We start from the raw sequence: 15,672 nt of genomic DNA on the forward strand, positions 1-15,672 counted from the left end.
GTATAATTAGTTAGGAATGATTAAAACAAAAAAAAGAAACCAATCCCCCCCCAATTCTACACATTAAACATTTAATGTCAATTATTGAGGAAAAACAGACAACCAAACAACAACAACAACAAAACAGCTAATGGAATACTATCAGTCATTTGTAAACAAAGGAAAAAAAAAAAAATCAACACACACATCCAGAATCCAGCACGTAGATGGTTTAGGGCTGATTGTGTACCTTGCTGGACAATATTAAGCATTATATGTTATCGAAAAGGCAATATTGACATGAAAAACAGTTCCTTTTCATAGAATCATTTTGAGGAAAAGTAAAATGTGAAATAATATTAAAATCAAACTTTACCCTGAAACGGTTCACTGGTTGCTATGATTACTATTTCTTGCCCTATGCCCATTCATGATTACATCCCCCAAGCAATAAAAAACACTGAAGGCATTTGGAAATTCTCTTCAACGTCGTGCCTAAAAAAGGTGTCTCATACAACTGCTTACTGGAGTATAGTCTATGTTTGAAAATGATGTGGGAATAAAACCTGTCACATCTGCCATTTCTACTAAGTCCACTAAACCTACGCTTGCTCAGGGAAACTAAGAAGATGGCACCGTACTCTACTGGGAGGTGGGGAAAGGAAAAGCTAAGTGCTGCATGGATTAAGATCTACTACAAATGAGTTAACCGAGTCATGATTCCTCCTGTAAGTAAAACACATGCATTATCTTTACAGATCTACAAATCTCAAATTAATTTTGTCTGCATTGCTGAAACCAGACCAGATAACTTCAAAGAAGTCTTCGGTTCTTACAGAATACCTCAGGATTGTCACATATTGTTCTGTATGACAGCTGTACTTGTGACTGGTCGAATTAATAGTCACCAGCACAAAACTACTCCAGGGAAAGTCTCGCTTAGTCACACATGCCATGTCCTGCAGCATAAAGTGACAACATCACTATCACTGTACTTGGTGTCACGAAAATTCTTCCTTTGCTTCATCCCACCATAGCTAATTGTTTTTATATATCCACCTCGGCAGCACTGGGTACAGTAAACAAGAATGAAACAGTCCTAAATGCTGTCGGATTAGATCCTTGCTCTATTTTCCCTACTTCTCTGAGCCAGAAATCCCATCTCTACCAAAAAAAAATAAAAAAATCAACAACCCACAAGAGTTTGACAGGATAAACAGGAGATCTCTGGCGTTATAAAGCCAAATCATCCCACTCACCGAGCAAGGCAAATTTTGTTTTTTAAGACTGAACAATAAAAACAAACCTTCTTCAGAAAAGCAACTAAGAGGAGATACAGAGGGGATGAGACTCAATACAGTTATATAAATATGAACCCATCATAACTGAGAATACTTTGGAAGCCACCAGTGGTTTCCTAGCAAAATACGTCAAAGCAAGCACATTGCCTATGTGCTAGCTTTAAGTAAGCTCAACAGTTTGCACTACAATTAAAAAGAAAGCCTTCAACTTCAGTACAATAAATGACTGCACAAGAAGTCAATGAAATATTAAGAGTGCTGAAAAGCAAGGCAACGCGTTTTGCAAAGTTAAGAACTGAGTAGCATTTTGTCAATTAGATGCTCCTAAGTTCTTAAAAAGTCTAATACGTAAGGCCTCCTTAGCTGCTGATCAAGATGGTTTGCCTTCGGAATATATCTAATCTTACGGCGCATATGGCAGCTGGATATACATGTACAACAACCCGTAAAACATTATTTTACATTATCTCTACTGCCCGTGTGCTTCAAGTCATCACTCTGAACAGACAAAAACAACAACAAAAGATCTGTTTCTGTTATCACGTTTCAGCAATTAAAAAAAAAAAAAAAGAAACAGCTAAAAATACTTCTGAGTGCTGCCCAGAATAACAAGACACTTTACTCATTTGTGAGCACGTGGTGTTGACTTCCAAACTTTTTAGATGCTTCGAATGGTGTGGAACACACAGGTGGTCCGCTTACATTCGAGTGTTTTGTCTCTTAAGGAAATCAAACCAAATAACGAAGCAAGATACATTTTTTGGATTCCTATACAGTGAGCCATCCACAACTCCAAGTACTCAACTTGAATCCTCCACAATTATGGAGAAAAAAAACCACACACACACAAAAAGAACTAGCTTGAAACAGACGGCATTCTTTTCCATCTGCCCCATCTACCCTAGAAAATACAACTATTTTTGTCGACTGGCACCTCTTCCAAGCGTATCAAGCTTGGACTAGGAACATCTGCTCTGTTAAAGCTGTATCCTTTGCACAGCAGCGTCCAAAGGTCCTCACTAGGCTGTTTTTTTGACAAGGTCCTGGCCTTGACTTTCATGACTTGGCAAGCCTTCAAGTCACTGCTGAGACACAGCTAGCTGCTGGGAAAAAAATAAAATAAAATAAAAAAGCCTTTGCTGTGCTAGCCTATACTCAAGTATTTGTTTCTGGAACACACATTGCTGACCGATTCCATCACGTTCCTTAACAGTGGGAAAATAACTTTTCTCTGGACTAGAGGATAACAACATTTGGGTAATTTAGGCCAATAACGGCTGGGATTTTAATTGCACTAATTAAAATTATCTTCTCCAGACATGCTTGTGGCTTCTGCCTGTAACCGCTCAGTGTCTCAGCCCACAGAGCAGCACACCGCTCCACCTAGTAACACGGCCTATCGCAGAGGAGAGGGGGAATCTGAAAATGTCGAAATGACAACTAACGATATAAAAAAAAAAAGTGGATTCTAAAGATTTTTTTTCCTGAAAGCTGCAGTTCAAGTAATTTAGTGCCGTCTATACTACATCAGCAAAGCTTTTGCAGGCCACTGCTAACAGCTGGAAGAGAGCCAGAAGTTCTGCTCAGCGAACGATCCCTTTTGGCCAGCGGCTTGCGCTGCCCCACACTACTGTAAAAGCCACTCTGTAGGCCCCGGTCCTCTCTTGGCGAATTTTGCAGGCATTCACCGTTCTGGAGAGAGACAATTCTGGGCATCCACAGCCTGCCCACCGCAACGAACGGGTGCAACCAAGGCCACCAGAAAGCAAGCGGCTTCTTCCATGGGCTGTGCCTCAGGGCCGAGGGCCTGCCACCATCCATCCCTGCTCACTGGAAGAGGCGGATGTGGCAGCAGCAAAGCTGCTATCGCAGAAACGCCTCCTGCTCGCTCCTCCCCTGTGATGGGAAAAGGATCAGATCTGTGAAGCCAGCGCGGTGGTCGCTGATGAGCTCTGCCACCGCTCCTGGCCCACAGCAAGAGAAGAAGGATTCGCCCATCCCTTCCTCCCCATCCGGACCTCCTCCCAACATCAGGCGGAGTGCTTCGGCACACAACTTTAGTTCAGGCAACCCCGCAAGGCCATCCGTCTTCTTGCCAGCACAGCAAGGCAGGGCTCGGGACTTTCGCGCAGCAGAAATGAGATGAGGCTGCAACGGTCGAGTCAGCCCCAACTCTGAAATCACTTTAAAGCAAAGCAAGGAATTATTTCTGCAAGGAATCACTTCTACAGAAAGACGCTGTGCCTGGCCGAAATGCACTAGAGAAAACAGCCACAAAAACAAACAGACTCCCAGATGGCTAAAAACAAGACCGTGGTCTGAATTAAGAAACCCTGACTTGTGGTGTCTGTACTTCACCACCACCTACTCACTGCTCCTCTCTGCTCCATCTTTGCCATTTAGGGGAGGGAGACAGTGGTTCTGCTCGGTCTAATGCAATCCGTAAAATTCTTGGCAGTAGCACCTTGGCTGCATCACGTCCTGCTATGCTTCTACAAACCTGAAGCAGTCGTGGAGGAGAGAGAGAACGTCTGGTCACGCCCTCGCATCCTTTCTCCATCAGTGGTACATGCGGTGCTCCTTGGGGAATTTTTAACGAGGAGAAGTAGATAATTGAAGTCAGAGTTGAAACATTAAATTGTGAGGTACTGAGAGACACAGATGTATCAGAGTTAGGTTAGCATCACACCGACAGGAAGCGGTGAAATACAACATCAAAAAAGTACCAAAAATCAATAAAGCTTGGAAAAAAAATCCAAAACACACTCTATATAGATATGTAAGCTGCAAAGTAATGAATATAAGAGGGACCACAGACTAACAGGGAGCATAGACCCGCCAGCAGCTCACAATTTAACCTGCCTGAAAACAAGCTCAATGTAAGTCTGGGCTGCCTACATACGATATGTCAGGTCACGGAGAAAGGGGGAGAGGGAAGGAATACAACAGCACCTTTAAATAGCTCTGGCATAAACCCAGCTGGAAAAACACGTTCAGTCCTGGGCATCATACCACCAGAAAGTCACGGAAATAGTAGAACATGTTCAAAGAAGAGCAAGCCTAATATTAGGAAGCTAAGAAAAACTGATTTATGAATCAAGAGCTAAACGCCACGGACATAGGCTGAAGAGACAGAAGAAGCCTGCAAATACTTTGTTTCCCAGGCTGAGAATACATATCGGACCAGGACTGGTGGAATGAAATTTGGAATAAGAGTATCAGGAGAATACAGAATGAATGAAATTTGGGATAAGAGTGTCAGAAGAATAAAGAATAAACTAAAAAGATAGGGAAAAGGAGCTAAAGCATCTCACCAACAGCTGAAAGAAGATGCAAATTTTAAGAGCTACAATGAATAAAATTTAGGACCTAAAGGGCAAGCCCACCCTTACTTGATGACCCATCAGGACAATGGCAGTTAGGCACCAACCTCACAGGCTGAAAAACAAGATTAAAACTCGTTTAAGAAGGAGCTGATTTTACAAAAATACACAGCCAGAGCTGAACTGCATGGATTTTACACAAGGGCGTTCCAAAGAACAGCCAGCCAGCACGACAGATGCACTAACTGGTATCCCCGTTTGCAGAAGGCTAATTGGATGGTGGTCATTTGGAGTCTCAAAATTGGCTAAGCGATACAACAGAAAAGGACAATCACCCCCCCTTTTTTGTGTGTGTGCCGCTGTAGAACCAGATGCATCCACGCTGACGTTGCAGTCAGTCAGGGCGTTACAAAGCACGCTCATGCTTTCCCCAGACCGTTTGAAGCCCCTTCCCAAACGAAAGCCGTGCTGCAGACAAGACATGACCTGAGTATTAGGGACCTCATGGCCTTGTCCCACAGCGGAGGGCTGTTTCCTAATCTGAACAGACCACTGCTACGTGACACCGTGACACCGCCACGGTACCAGCCACGACCTGCAGCGAGCACAGGGGGCCAGCTGCAGCGACGGCCGCTGCCTGAGGAGGTTTCGCCCCACCTAGCACCTGCAGGGGTATTAGGGAAAAGCCTCCAGCAGCAAACGAGGCAGCTGAAAGAAATATCAGCTCAGAGGGCCGGGCAGGATCCCCGCAGGTGCCCGCTGCTACATGTGGGAGGAGGGTCTGGCTGTGAAGTGCCAGCACGCGGCCGTCCCCACCGCCCCTCGTCTCGGGCACCTGCAGCTACCACCGGGCTCACCAGAGCACGGGGCACCCTCTGCCGCCTATCTTCCCACCGACCATTACACGCCCCTGGCTTTTGTGTGTTGTTATAACATTCCTTCGCGCTCCGCACAACGCCAATATTATTTTTGTCAGAAATCCTTTCCATTTATATTCTGGCAAACGTTACGAACACAAAACACTTCTAGGTGCCACTTAACGTGACGTTAAAAGCAACAGCGCCTGGAATTTTCCACTGATAACAATTGGGTCTTTCCTAAGTATAGAAGCACTTGTTTTATTAAGTGTGCGTTTTATCTTCCCATTACATTTAAATTCAAATGTTCTCTACTAAAAAAAAAAAATAAAAAATCAGAAGATGAAAGGGAGCTTCCAGAAGGATAACAACCATGATCTCTTTTTTTTTTTTCCTTTTTTTTCCTTCTTTTTTTTTTTTGTCTTGAAGCTTTCTGGGAAACAATAAACTGAAGTTAAATAGTTAAATTCCATTTTCTTTGTTTCCCATTCTGACCTGGAAAGCAGCATGACCAAAAAGTGACTACAGTTAATCAAAGGGTAAAACAAAATGCCCGTTTTTTTAAGTGCTGTGCAAATGTAGGGCATACGTTTTTCACAGCAAGATTTTACAGGCTGGATGAATAAGACAGAAATAGATTAGGAAAAAAAAAAAGAATAGTTGGGAAGAAAATTTAAGTCATGAATCCATCGTGAATGGAAACATCCCTGAAAGTACAGTATCTCGGACATTTGCACTCGGACATCCTCAGCCAAGTTCTGACCACTAATAAAAACCTTTTTGTTAAATATACATTGCTGATATCTACAAATATCAGCTTCTTGAGGGCCTGTGTTAATTGCTCATTCATTAGTTATTATTCCTGTTCACTGCTAAAGAAGACTGGATGCAAAAAGTGACCTAGAAAGAAGCAAAAAGGCTTCTATTTTTGCCAGCCTTCAGGCAACTCCGCAAGGATGAGCGGAGCTGGCACCAGTCTTGCACAGAAACATACGGGACCCTTTTGTGACAAGAGGATGATGAGAAAGGCGTGTGACTTGGGCAAATATGAGGGAGAAAAAAAGATTATTTGCTGTGCAGTAATTGGAAAAGAAAATTTAAAACACCGTAAGAAGCAGACAGCATCAGATTCTCTTGACAAGACATGCAAAAGAAGAGAGGTGTCCTCCCCTCAGTTTAATGTGAAGCAGGAGTAGGCATTTGGGAAAAACTGATCCTCGGCAAATCCTTCATCAACAGTCCCCATTTGTCAGATGGAAGATCTTTAGGGTGTTAGCCTCCAGACCAGAAAACCGGGCCTCTCTTCTTCTGCACTGTTTGTTTCAGCTTTTCACGTCTTTAAAAGAAACATTAACCATGGATTTAACATTCAACAGATTTAGCAGAGGTTAAACACAAACAAAAAATTCCCACAAAAATAAAGCATAAATGCTCAAAATATTTATATGAAAACAAAACCAAGTATTCACACAAACACACGCGCACACACACAGAAAAACTACTTAAAAATAGCAATCCAGACCTGGTCTCAATGGGCACTTGCACAAAGAACGGGGTCCAGCCAAATCACTTTCCTTTCAGGTTTGGCAGGTGCAGCGCCTGTACCTGTTATGACTGACGGCACACGGGGAAGGAACGATCAGGTAGTGGTAACACTGCTTTCTGCTCCCTCTTACGTGGATACACCTGAACAGTTAAGGAGAAACAACCTCCAAAAAAGCCCTGCAAAACCCACTTGTGTTGTTCTCCAGCTCTCATTACCATGAACAAAAATTTTAAAAAGGAAGAAAGAAAGACAAGAATGTTTTATAAGCAACAGCTTGTGGGGGATTTTGTAAAGTCACCTTGGATTTAGTACAGTCACCTTACCGGGGATGGGAAGATAAAAACAAGTTCTCCAAAGAAACGGGCTGGTGCAAAGTTAATAAGGTGTACGGATTTGGGAGCTCTGCACAACGTGAGTCCAGGACTCATTTACTTTTGATGGTGGCTACCTTAAAAAGCGTCAGCAGATGTGAAAATCAGAGGCATACTCGAGTTTCTGCCCCCACTGTAGGAACTCTTGCTTGGAGGAACTGCGTGTGATTCAGCCAGCAAACCAAGCAGGACAGCATGTGGATCTACTGCGAGAAGATTTCCATTGCTCAGGGGCATCATTCTACCCCCATCACCGTACAGCACACATACATCATTATGCAACCAAAAATGACTCGTAATTTTGAAAAATCAGCTAAAAAAAAGGCAAACAACAAAATACACATGGAAACACCATGTGCCTGTTTGTCGTTGGCTTTGTTTTTTCCCCCCAGATTTTAGGAGGAATTACAGAGGCTTTGTGCTTCAGAAAAGTCAGGTCCTGGCAACTCAGAAGTCAGGTGTTTGAAGATTCTGGCCTGAAACTCCTGCGCCGCTGACAAACGAAAGAAACGCAGCCAGTTTAACGCAGGATTGTCTGTGGAATTTGGAACCACATGAGCACAGAAGGTATTCATGTAGTTTGTGCGTGGGATTTTTAAACTGTTTGGCTTCAGTCCAAATTATGAACCTTTTCCACTTGAGTTTATGAGGGGCACTTGAAACGCACTTGTCTCCTACCAAAGTAGCAGTATGATGTAAGTGAGCATCTGAACATCCGTGTCAGTGTGCGAAGGTGTTTTCTGTCTTTAGGAGATAAATTCACGGGGAAGGGTGGGGGAAAAGCCCTAGAACCTCAGTATAAGCAGAAATAGAGCAGAGAAAGATCACACTAAAAATAAATAGCACTTCCATCACCAGCAACTAGTACATCCCACTTGTAGGTCCTCGAGGTATCTTAAAAAGAAACTAGCCTTCTGAGTCTCATTTTACAGAAAGGACATTGAGATCAAAGCTAAGACAATTTTTTCAAGGCTCACCAAGAAGTACCAAAACACAGCAAATTCTCTACTGTGGAAACCAAATTTTTTAAGTAAAATACTGGTTTTACTGATACAAATAAAGATTATTCCTGCGTTAAAAAACAAAAACAAAAAAAAAAACCTACCACCCATTGAATGAATTACTTGATCAAATTAAAAAGAAAAACAAGGTCCTCTCCATCCTGAACATTCTTGGAGCCAAAATGAAGACGAAGTTGCATCTTCTGGTTCAGAGGCTCTGAATACATTTTTCAAAATGCTGAAAACGTTGCACTGCTGCACTACACACCAGCCTGAAGCATCTCTCCTGGTGACCTTTTTGTGTTCAATACAGGAAGAATGAAAGGGAAAACAACTCCCACTGTAGAGATGAGACCACTCTGCTACAAGTGGGGCATCTGCAGCAAACCCTTCCTAATATACTAACAGCGCATCACCAACACCAAGCATTTGGAGGGAACTAAAAGCTGGTTCAATAAGAGCTGTTTCAAAGCTGTATGTGCACCTCTTTATCTAGTTCCTCTGTGACTCAGGCTCAAAATAGCTGTCTTACAGTCTTGGAAGAAATCGAAGAAAACATCCTCAGATCTGGTAATATAGATGGGATTCAAAATCATTGTTTTCTAATTTCTAGTCCACTTTATTTCCATTAAGCTACACTCTACCCCGTAGTCAAACTCAAAAGGTTCTTTTAATTCTTGATGTACTTCTCTGCGCTGTCATTACTAAGGCATTTTAGAGGAATGGAAATCTGCAAAATCCTGCGTGGGTGGGAAGAAGCACCAGGAAGCCCAAGTGCTCTGTGGGGAGCTCAGGAGACTCTCCATACTTCTGCTTCTGTGGTCTTGATTAAATTCTAAATACTTCTCTACTTAATAAATGAAAACATTAAATCACGAAAATAAAACCCATACATACTCCCTGATAACAGCTACCAGCATGATCACAGATACCAGCACTACAGTCACACACTGAAAAAGTCATATTCAATATTTAAGCAGTTGTGTTTTTCAGCTATATAACCCCGGAAGCATATTCAAAGACTATTTGACAGTGAAGTATTCCCCTTTTTTCCCTTCCCTTCCCTTAACAAGTATGTTCATATTCTGTTCACAGTGGTAGCTAAAATATTAAACTAATTAAATTACATGCTATGGCCTTAATCCATACACTTCTTGATCTACACAGGAGTTACTGCAGTCTGAACAATTTCAAATTTAATGTAAATGCTGCGGTTTATTACAAGAATATACCAAACTATAAATATACTCTGGTCTCTTCTTTTAAAAATAGCACCAGAGTAACCCAAAATAACATGGATTAGGCAACTGTATTTTAACTCAGAAAGAGGCTTGTCTAGAAGGTGGCAACATTCATGTTTCAGATCGAACCGCCTTTGTTTAATTTTCATTTCTTAATTTATAGAGGAGCACTGCCTTTTATACCAAATCCCCACAAAGGACTAAATTCATTTTCCATAGAGGCCGCAGGAAGAGGAAAGCAAATAGTTTCTACTGTAAGAAGAGAGTCATAAAACAAGGAAGAAAAGCTCTCTGCATCATCTTGGTGGCCAGACAGCCAAAAGGACCTGCAGGACTACGCATGACAAAATTTCCACGCTCCAGTGAGTAAGAACAATTTCCATCAGGAAGCAGCTGCCCGCAACAAAATACATAGCCGAAAAATATTTTCAAGACGGGGAGAATCTGTTCTTTGAACTCATATGTGGTCTGAACTAGAGGAGTAGGACAATGTTTTTATTTTGGCACATTGTACAATGGAACAAAGAAAAATATGAAGATTTGTTCCCTCAAATTCTAAAGCAGTAAGTTTGGGATCTGAATTTTTGGGTGGTATGAGAGAAACCACAGTAATTATGCTAGTCTTTTAACATATAGCTGCTCTCAAAAAAAAAAAAAAAAAAGGATGGGCAGTGGGCAAGGACACCGATGAGGCAGGTGAACACGCAGTTGAGGCCACTGGTCCACAAGCTCCCCCTCCATACTACATGGGGGTGGTTCCTGCAGGATTCCTCACCAGAGGATCCTTCAGCTCCGAAATGCTGCCGGCAAATCCTTCGTTCAGGCAAAGCTCGCGTCCCTGTTCGGACAGCCTGCAGGTGACGACACGCAGCAGCTGAGGCTAAACCCCAGTCGCTTCTCCTCCATCCTGCAGTTGCTGTTCAAGTGGAGATAATCCAGCAGCACCACTTGGCAACTGGAACATGGTCTTCCAACCTTATCTCTCCTTCATATGCCTTTGTCCCGCCGCTCATCCATCACTCATAACATGTCAAATGACACAACTAATCTCTGTGCTTCCTAGAACAGTTTATCTCAAAGACACTCAACACCGTTTCTTAGGTATAAGGATCTCAGCGCACCGCCTAAAGCACAGCGTCCAGCTTAACCGATTGGGGACACTGGTAAACACCAGAATACAGCTCTCTCACATGAATTTCACAGAAAGGAAAATCATTCTGCTGCAATGAAGAGCACTGAACTTCCTATTCTGTATCACATTGCTATTTTGAAGGCACTTTGCACCACTGCAATTAACTGCTACCATCCCAGTTACTGATTTGACTTTCCTTAGCCTATTTTCACTGATATTCAAGCAAGCAGGTATTTGAAAGAGCGTGGCTTTTTGTGCTGTCAATGTCTTGCTGCAAAATAAAAATCTCCATAGGTCAAGTCCGCGTTAGCTCTGTTGAATCCAAGGGAAAGAAGAGTTCTCTGCAGGGGTGTGGGAAGAGGAAGGCCATTGTGGATTTTCAGATCAAGAGCCAGGCAAGATTTCTTGTTCCCCTGCTCCTCTGCGAACATTGGGCCAAAGCACCGAAGACAATAAACAGGCACGATACGCTTCAGAGCTCCGTGATCTGCTTTAATGGTCAAAAGTTCATGCCAGTAACACTGACTAAAATGAAAACATTCAAGCTGACCTTTCTGAAAATGTCTTTGGTCAGTAACAGATCAGGCAACTAGTCCTGCCAGAGTCTTCGGCATTCCCCAAATGAGAAATATCTCAGCCCAAGTTGTAGTTCTCTCTTCATTTATTTTGTACGGGTATTTTAATCGCTTTGCAATGGTATGCTTCACAAGCTGCAGCTTCAGAAAGGTAGTCCACCTTGTTTATAATGAGGAACAAAACGTGAAGATCAGCCTACTTCAATGACTGTCCAGCGCTCAGGAAAAGTAAATACTTCTTGTCCCAGAGGGGAAGAACACGACGCCAAAGCCTACATTTCTCAGCAGAGCTGCTTCCTACAATGCTAACAAGGGACTGTAAGCCCCGCTTATGGGAGCAGTGAAATCTGCAGTCTCAGAAAGGCAACCTCGTCCCCATGCATCCTGAAAACATCCCTAAGAGACTGTCAGAACCTGACTGAGACTCCAGGCCTGAGTGAGATCACCTAGGTCAGATAAGTGCTAAAGGATGTATCAGGCAAAGCAGAAGCATTTGGGTCATAAAGCTATCAAATTCAAGCAAGAGAACTCAGAGGTGTGAGCAACGTGAGCATCTCCAAGTTGCTTAGGCTATCTCCTTACCTGCTGTAAATCTGCACTGTTCGCACCAGCTGAAAACACTACTTTGCCTGTATTTCTAAAAGAAAGGAAAGAAAACATCTCCCTTTAAGTCAAACTAGGCCTGCAGTACAAATTTAACTGAAGGACAGACTAGCTGGATCCTTTCCCTTACCAGAAAACCTCAAAAAGTGCCTCCTAAGCCACATCTGCGGATGCCTGAATGGCCACCAGCAACTACACATGTTGCAGGAAGCATCTCAGAATCAGGTCAGGAAACACTGGTTTACAAAAGGAAAGTTTTCATTCCTGTGCCCAGCTTTCATGCCACAACCTGCCCCTTTGTCCCAGCTACACACAGAAACCGGTGTGCATTTCGGGAGCATCCGCTTCTCCCTTCTCTTCGCTTTTGGTTATTTGAAAATCAAACGTGAGGCAGCATGATGTTGTAGAGATGTGATTCAGTATTAGGGACAACTGGAGCAGCCCTAGGAAGGACTGCGGTAACCCGAGTACGCAGACTTACTGCTGGGTTTCTTTGCTTTTATAAATAACGGGGCTTGGGTTATGGTTCGTTTCCATGCAGATTATCAATGGGCCAAACAGTGACATCTCACGATTACACAGGTGGCCAATGTTTTCAAAACCAGCACGTGACAGCAAAAAAAAAAAAAAAAAAAAGAAGTCTAGGAAATTATTACCGAACACAAGTCTTATTATTATTTAAATAGAGGAGCTGGTATGCTGCAGTATAACACGTCTCTTCTTGGACATTATCCCAAACATCAACCAGATCTCTAAATAAATTTATGAGAAGAAACATGCCCTGGTGGCAGATCTCTAATCCCACTGGAGAAAGCCCAGATCATCTCCATTTAAGGTCAAGCAAGCAACAGCTGCACATTTTTGCTCCCCCGAACAAAATACAGCAGACCAAAACCTCCGAGGCGGATGGATTCCATTTTTTAAAGCTTTTCCTTTCCGATGCCCGTGGGCGCTGGGACCCGCTCACCCAGGAGGGAGCCGCAGGGCACAGCGATGCCAGCGCCCACCGCCCACCCCGTGGAGAGAGGTGCCCCAGCAACACCCCTACAGGCCGGCCGCATTCACGGGGGTGTGAGTTTTGTTGTCCTTGGACGAACGGCTTCCAGTCTCGTTCGATGTACAGTTTTGTATCTGAAACTGGCATGCACGGAAGGCACGAGTTATGTTTCTGATGAGGTACTGCTGTTTTTGTTGGTGCCTTACCTCGCCCACTTAAGTATCGTTCTTTAAAAAGAAGACCTAGCTGTGGCTGCGGGGGCTTGTTCGTCAACTGCTCGCCAGCACAATCCCCATTCTTTTAGGGCATCTCATCTGAAAAAAACCAACAACTCCAGAATGATGACTCTGCCCAATTCACTAACACAAAAAGGTGAGAAATTGGGGAAGAGTAACTCAGGAACATTATCACTTTAGGATGACTTGATAAAAGGGAGGAACTGACATTACAGCTACTGCAGGGCTGGGTGTGAGACCTCAATAACGAACTACAGATGTGAATTTCACGTGTAACACTTTCAGTACAAGTTTCATATTACATTTACAAAAAAGCAAACACAGCAACGACAGCCACACTTTTGCTGGATGACAGCAAGTGATAAAAACATGAAACTTCCCTCGTAAAAAGGCCAAATACGCTTGGCTTGACTGTCAGAGATTTATAATGTTAATAATGCCATTATAAGTAAATGGCATAAACCCTTTGCCCTGGTAAGGAACAAGCACTCCTCACTGCGGAGATACTCAATTAACTTTCAATTGAAACAAGTGACCCTGAATTTCCTGGGTCTGGTACTAAAGGATAATAGAAAGCAGTCAGATTTATAATATTAAAACTGAGTTTCTAACTTCAATTGTATTATAGCCAATTTTGCAGAAGAGCTAAACCTTATTTAGAAAAATCAAAATAGAGCTCGGTTTGAAACCAGGCGGTACCACATCGCCTCCAAGGTCCTCAAGTACTTTTGTCCCTGCTTTGCAGCATGCATCATAGCACAGCTTCTAGGGAACGAAAAAAAATAAAAAAATAAAAAAACAAAAACAAATGAACCAACCGAAAAAAACGACCTACCATGTCTGGTGTCCTGTTCAAACCAAGCACTAACCTATGCTAGGCAGTAACTGTCAAAACTGGATCTAAGTGTTTAGAGTTAGGCTCAGCTTCTGTATTTTTGCCTGCCATTTCCAAATGAGGAAAACGCTCACGCTGCCGGGAGCATCTGCACGCCGAGCCTGACGCAGGATGCTCGCACGCTCAGCAGCCTCGTCCTTTCCCATCCAGTAAATCCTCCACTTCCCGGAGGCACGAAGCCTACTCCTCGTGGGCAGCCCCTGCAACCGGAGGCCAAACCTTCTCACAAGCGTGGGATACGGGTGCTGGGGTCACACCTGGCTTTTCCCCGCAGGGGGTAAGGTGCAAAGCGGCAGCGTCCAGCTGCCGCCGCTACCCAAAGAAGCAGGAGAGGTTCTTAAAAATCACTCGCGTGGTTTCCACCCCGAGAAGGGTGTCGGGGGTGGGGGTGGTTTTATAGGAAAAGTAAAACACTTCACGTTATACAGGAAGGATTAACTTGGGAAATGAACTGATATGTGTTGGATTTTATTTGGAAGAAAAAAAACCCTGACCTAGAAATTAACTTGAAAGGGTGGAAGAGGTGTGAAACACAGCAAAATAGCACTGTCAGAAGAAAGCTGCTGTGCACAACTCACATCACACGCTGTAAATTGAATGCCAGCTGTGTAACAGTACTGCCAAGCCTAGGAATACGAAGAGCCTAGTTTAAGAAACCCCTGGTACAAAAGAACATCCCTCCAAGTCCGAACGCTGTGCCAAATGCAATCACCCACACTACTAGGGGTTTGGGTTTTTGTCAGGGAGAAACATTAGGACCGCTGTAGCGAAAGCAGCACAAGAGCCCTCCGAAGGAATTCCTGTGGAAGTTCTCGCCCTGAAGAAGCGCGTGTGAATCGCGGCTCGCTCCTTTCCCCGAAGGTGGGAAACCTCACGGCTGCTCCCGCACGGGAGGGAAGGCGCTGCCAAGGTTTTAACGCGCTGCTGCTGGGAGCGAGCGGAGAGCAGCAACCTCCGGTGTCAGAAGGCAGAAACGGGACCAATCACAACTTCTGCGCTGCTGAATGACACCGGGAGCCCTGCCTCTGAAACTTGCGTTATTTCTTCCCCTCGGCCGACTTCAATTGTTCCCACCACTTGGTCGCAGACTCGGACAAGTTGCCAGATCTGCAGGCGGCTCCCGCAGCCCGGAGCAGGCTGCTGCCCAGCTCCCAGCACTCGGCAGCGGAGGTAAGCAACCTCTTTTCTTTGATGCTTTTAAGGCTCGCAGCGAGGCACCCTAGCAGTAGTCTTCTAAATCAACTCCTCTCCTCGAATTAACAGCCAGTTCTACATCTCCATTAAAAATACGGAAACTTAGGCATCACAGCTCTGCGTCACAAGGGTAACGCTGTGTTTAAACATCTGAGATTTCCTACGTGCTGTGGGACACTAACTGTCCTCAGGTAGATGATTTATACAGGCAACATCACAGCAGAAGCGAGCAGCTTTCATCATTCTCCTCTGACCTTTGTCCCTCCTTTTAACCTGCTTGGTTATTTTTGTTTAAATACGAGACCCACCAGGAGTAATTCACTTACAGTTTTGCAGACACGTGCGTCCCCAGAGCTGCCTGTTCCACTGCCCCACGAAGGTAAAGCTCCTTCCCCACGTAACTCGGAGCAGCGCCTTGCTG

At 43.9% G+C, this 15,672-nt stretch overlaps 2 protein-coding genes and 1 long non-coding RNA gene across 8 annotated transcripts in view; 1 reads left to right on the top strand and 2 right to left on the bottom strand.

The window, feature by feature from the left end:
- On the bottom strand, positions 1 to 14,217 carry LOC310896453. Its single transcript, XR_014581507.1, has 2 exons — positions 13,998 to 14,217; positions 1 to 13,240 (listed from the first exon to the last, which is right to left on the bottom strand). It is a non-coding gene; the product is annotated as an uncharacterized lncRNA (long non-coding RNA).
- The window catches only part of CEP85L (centrosomal protein 85L), a 149,479-nt gene that overhangs the window by 34,991 nt on the left and 98,816 nt on the right, over positions 1 to 15,672 (bottom strand). The gene's annotated exons all lie outside the window — the stretch shown is intronic.
- The window catches only part of PLN (phospholamban), a 16,734-nt gene continuing 14,298 nt past the window's right edge, over positions 13,237 to 15,672 (top strand). For 3 of the 5 annotated variants that reach the window (XR_014581494.1, XR_014581495.1, XM_083828756.1), the window contains exon 1: positions 13,237 to 15,227. The gene's annotated coding sequence lies outside the window, so the exon portion shown is untranslated. The remainder of the gene's footprint in view (positions 15,228 to 15,672) is intronic. The other 2 variants (XR_014581496.1, XR_014581497.1) reach the window with 2 other exon arrangements.

The sequence above is a fragment of the Anser anser genome (assembly GCF_964211835.1).
Source record: "Anser anser genome assembly, chromosome: 3".
NCBI classification, from domain to species: domain Eukaryota; kingdom Metazoa; phylum Chordata; class Aves; order Anseriformes; family Anatidae; genus Anser; species Anser anser.